At 42.5% G+C, this 3,627-nt stretch overlaps 1 pseudogene; it reads right to left on the minus strand.

Moving 5' to 3' along the window:
• Positions 1-419: 419 nt before the first annotated feature.
• On the minus strand, positions 420-1,683 carry LOC102735918 (glyceraldehyde-3-phosphate dehydrogenase pseudogene; annotated as a pseudogene).
• Between the last annotated feature and the right edge of the window lie 1,944 nt (positions 1,684-3,627).

Consider the following 3,627-nt stretch of genomic DNA (forward strand, 5'->3'; position numbering starts at 1 on the left):
CTCAAAAGTGAGAAATTAACTAGGCTAAAAGTGTGTAGCTACTTGAATAGTGTAAACTTTAATTGGGTAAGTCTCAATGCTATGATTATATTGGCTACCTCATCTCTTTGAACATTTATATCTTATATTCCTACCTGGAAACGCTTGGGTTATGATCAGATACAAGGTACTCATGTTCAGATACATGACAAGCTTACCTCATGAATGATTAAATCTAGCAACATTATACATTATGTAAGTACTTCATAAACACAAGCACTAATCTATTAATATTTATTTTTGCCTGTGTATGGATTTAGAAAGTATATTTATCCTTTCTATATTTACAATAATTTTAAAAGTTTAGCCATCACAATTATCTTAAGATAAATTGCTTTCAGAAAAGGGCTGTTTTTTTAAAAAATTTTTTTAAAGATTTATTTATTTATTTTAGAGAGAGAGAGAGAGCACACACACAGGTGCATGTGAGGGCAAGGTCGGGGGTAGAGGGAGAGGGAGAGAATTCTGAAGCAGCCTTGGCTCTGAGTGTCCAGGGGGCTCTTACTCCTTGGAGGCCATGTGGACCATAAGGTCCACCACCTGGTTGCTGTAGCCAAATTCATTGCCATACTAGGAAATGAGCTTGACAAAATGGTCACTGAGAGCAATGCCAGCCCCAACATTGAAGGTAGAAGAGTGGGTGTCACTGTTAAAGTTGCAGGAGACAACCTGGTCCTCAGTGAAGCCCAGGATGCCCTTGAAGGGATCATCTGATGCCTGTTTCATCACCTTCTTGATGTGATCATATTTGACAGCTTTCTCCAGGTGGCAGGTCAGATCCACGATTGACACACTGGGGGTGGGGACACGGAAGGCCATGCCAGTGAGCTTCCCATTCAGCTCAGGGATGACCTTGCCTATAGCTTTGGTAGTGCCAGTAGAAGCAGGGATGATGTCCTGGCAGCTCTTTGGCCATCACACCACAGCTTCCCAGAGGGGCTGTCCATGGTCTTCTGGGTGGTATTGATGGCCTGGACTGTGGTTATGAGTCTCCCCACAATGCCGAAGTTGTCATGGATAACCTTGGCCAGAGGGGCCAAGCAGTTGGTGATGCAGGAGGCATTGCTGACAATCTTGAGGGAGTTGTCCTACTTCTCATGGTTCATACCCATCACAAACATGGGGGCCTAAGCAGAAGGGGCAGAAATGATGACCCTCTTGGCCCCACCCTTCTCCATGGTGACGAAGACCCCAGTGGACTCCACACCATACTCAGCACCGGCATCACCCCATTTGATGTTGTCAGGATCTGGCTCCTGGAAGATTGAGGTGGGCTTTCAAGTGATGACAAGTTTCCCATTCTCAGCCTTGAATTTGTGCCATGGAGTTTGCCATGGGTGGAATCATACTGGAACATGTAGACTATATAGTTGAGGTCAATGAAGGGGTCACTGATGGTGACAATATCCACTTTGCCAGAGTTAAAAGCAGCACTGGTGACCAGGCGCCCAATATGGCCAAATCCATTTACTCCGACCTTCACCATGGTGTCTCAGGGATGTGGTTGGCACTGCACCAGAAGATGCAGCTATCGGGGCGCCTGGGTGGCTCAGTCGTTAAGCGTTTGCCTTCGGCTCAGGTCATGATCCCGGGGTCCTGGGATCGAGCCCCACATCGGGCTCCCTGCTCTGCGGGAGGCCTGCTTCTCCCTCTCCCATTCACCCTGCTTGTGTTCCCTCTCTCGCTGTGTCTCTCTCTGTCAAATAAATAAATAAAATCTTAAAAAAAAAAAAAAAAGATGCAGCTATCTATCGAATGGGGAGGAGCAGATAGCCTAGAATCTTCTAATAATGGGGCAAGGTAGCATTATCACCAACATCTTTCTAATCTTAATCTCATATTGATAAGAAACTTGAATTTACTATATAGTTTGCAGAATTATAAAAAATAGACTATTCTTGTAAGTACAGGTTTGTACACGAAGTTCCTAGTTGAAAATATTCCTAAACTCTATCGGTCCATACTTCTGTGTTAGTCACTATATTCATACTGCACATATATATATTTATTTAAAATGTCACTAATATAATGCAAGCCACACCTGCTATTTTAAATATTTTTGTAGCTACGTTAACAAAGTAAAAAGAAGCAGGTGAAATTAATTTTAATAACAGACTTTACTAACCCAACTTATCCAAAGTATTATTATTTCAACATTTAATCAATATTAAAAGTATTAAAGAGATATTTTACATCCTTTGTTTCATACTAAGTCTTTAAAACCCAGTGTATATTTTATACTTAGAAAACAATTCAGTGTAGTCTAGCTACAGTCCCAGTGCTCAGAAGTCCCATGTGGCTAGTGGCTATGACACTAGATAGCACAAATTTAAAGACTCAGATCTTGCAATGCCCCAACTCTAGAGTACATCTTGTCCAATATCCCACCAGGTTTCTGTTTACTTAATATCATTTGAGGTGGGGATTCTGAATTAGAGGGTATATTGACTGAAGGTTTGCATCCCCTCCAGATTCATATGTTGATGCCCTAACCCCTGATGTTATGGTATTAGGAGGTAGGGCCTTTAGGAAGTAATTAAGTTTAGATGAGGTCATGAACGTGGAGCCCCCATGAAGGGATTAGTGTCCTTATAAGAAGAGGAAGAAACCAGAGCTCTCTCATTCTCTCCACTATGTGATGACAGAGCGAGAAGGCAGCCCTCTACAAGCCAGAAAGAGGCCCTCACCACGAACTGAATCAGCCTGCACACAGATGGTGGGATGTCCCAGTCTCCAGAACTGTGAGAAATAAAGTTCTGTTGTATAAGCCACCCAGTCTGTACTGTTTATGACGGCCTGAGGGAACTAAGGCAGAGGGAAAGATAGTAAGAGGTAATATAATGAAGACAAACTGCTTCTGCCTCATAGTTTAGAGGAAAAGGAAGACATGTATGTAAAGGGAAAAAGGGAACACAGAGGAAAGGAGAGTCAGAAAATGCAAGAGAGAATGGGCAACATTTGATTTGGGCCTTATGGGATGAGTAGGAGTTTGACAAAGAAAGAAGTAAAAAAATGACACTTGGGTCAAAAGGAACAGAAACACTGATTCAGAGAAGAACCTGGCATTCGGTTCCTGTCGAGAAGTTTAAGGAAGCTGAATTACAGGAGACCAGCTCCTCAGCATGTGTCAGTGGCTTAAGGATTGCAAAAGGTTTGGATACACCACTGCTCAAAATAAAAAAGTGTATCTGATTTAAAATTCTGAGGAACAAAAAACTGTGATGATGACCATCGACATGGTTTTTCTACTTTCTGTCGTTCTACTTAGTAAAAATTAAACCAGCACATGTTCTTTGATCAAGGATCGGCTGACCAAGCTCACAGGGAGATCCTAAAGTGAGAGTATGGAAGATACTGGTGTGAGCATACTTGCAGTTCCTGATCATTGGTATCTAGGCTAGATAGTGAAAAGGAACAAACAGGTTGGAGTCAGGGGGCATGATGGATGAGAGAGTAAGATGAGAAGCTTCTGAGTCACCAAAAGCACAGACAGCAGATTTAGTAGCAGGGACTGTGCCAGAACTTGGGAGGTAGGAGGCAGTAGATTGTAGGAATTTGGAGGTAGAATAATTCCATTTGGAGTTTGGA

This window comes from Leptonychotes weddellii, chromosome 5, assembly GCF_054177405.1.
Source record: "Leptonychotes weddellii isolate Sample4059 chromosome 5, ASM5417740v2, whole genome shotgun sequence".
In the NCBI taxonomy this organism is placed as follows: domain Eukaryota; kingdom Metazoa; phylum Chordata; class Mammalia; order Carnivora; family Phocidae; genus Leptonychotes; species Leptonychotes weddellii.